The following is a 387-nucleotide window of genomic DNA, read 5'->3' on the forward strand; positions in this document are numbered from 1 at the left end:
GCTTGGGGCGGGGATGAGGGGTGGCTGAGGGCAGAGGAAGAGCCCTGCGCGCAGCCCCCGCCGCCGCGCCGAACCCCGGCACCCCCATACGGGCAGGAATTGTAGCCCCCGCTCCACGCTGGCCTTCCGTCCTCTTCCCCCCTCCCCTGGCGTTGCCCCGGGCAACAGCGCCTACCGCCGGCGGCGCCAAATGTACCTACCTAGAACCTGACAAGCAGGAGCCCCTCAGACACTGGAGCCAGTCACCACCCCGCGTCACGGGGACCGTCACAGCCAATCGGCGTCTCTGTCAGGAATCTCTGCGGCCAATCCCGCTACACTCCGGTCTCTGGGCACCCTCGAGGCCTCCACCAATGGGCAGGGACTGAAGGCGGGCGCTGTTGCTGC

The 387-nt window shown here is 69.0% G+C and overlaps 1 protein-coding gene across 1 annotated transcript in view; it reads right to left on the reverse strand.

Moving 5' to 3' along the window:
* The window catches only part of Fer (FER tyrosine kinase), a 360047-nt gene extending 359677 nt beyond the window's left edge, over positions 1-370 (reverse strand). Inside the window, exon 1 of the mRNA XM_033767413.1 lies at positions 201-370. The gene's annotated coding sequence lies outside the window, so the exon portion shown is untranslated. The remainder of the gene's footprint in view (positions 1-200) is intronic.
* Positions 371-387: the final 17 nt, after the last annotated feature.

Source organism: Fukomys damarensis, unplaced genomic scaffold, assembly GCF_012274545.1.
Source record: "Fukomys damarensis isolate Sample0158 unplaced genomic scaffold, DMR_v1.0_HiC HiC_scaffold_3, whole genome shotgun sequence".
NCBI lineage: Eukaryota > Metazoa > Chordata > Mammalia > Rodentia > Bathyergidae > Fukomys > Fukomys damarensis.